The following is a 351-nucleotide window of genomic DNA, read 5'->3' as shown; positions in this document are numbered from 1 at the left end:
ATGAGTTTACAACCGCCTAATTCGGTAAAAGGGATCCGCAGTTTCCTTGGCCACGCCGGTTTCTACAGACGGTTCATTAAGGATTTCTCCAAGATAGCAAGACCACTTACCCAGCTGTTGTGTAAGGAAGTGAAGTTTGATTTTGATTCTGCTTGCTTGGAAGCGTTTCACACGATCAAGGAAGCCTTGGTTAGCGCTCCGATTGTACAACCGCCAGATTGGGACCTTCCCTTTGAGGTCATGACTAATGCGAGTGATTTTGCCGTGGGAGCGGTTCTGGGAAAGAGAAAAGACAAGAAGCTGTACGTGATATACTATGCCAGCCGCACCTTGGATGAGGCTCAGTGCAAG

This window comes from Camelina sativa, chromosome 10, assembly GCF_000633955.1.
Source record: "Camelina sativa cultivar DH55 chromosome 10, Cs, whole genome shotgun sequence".
Classification (NCBI taxonomy): Eukaryota; Viridiplantae; Streptophyta; class Magnoliopsida; order Brassicales; family Brassicaceae; genus Camelina; species Camelina sativa.
The sequence above is the reverse complement of the archived record's forward strand: the minus strand, read 5'-3'. Positions refer to the sequence as shown.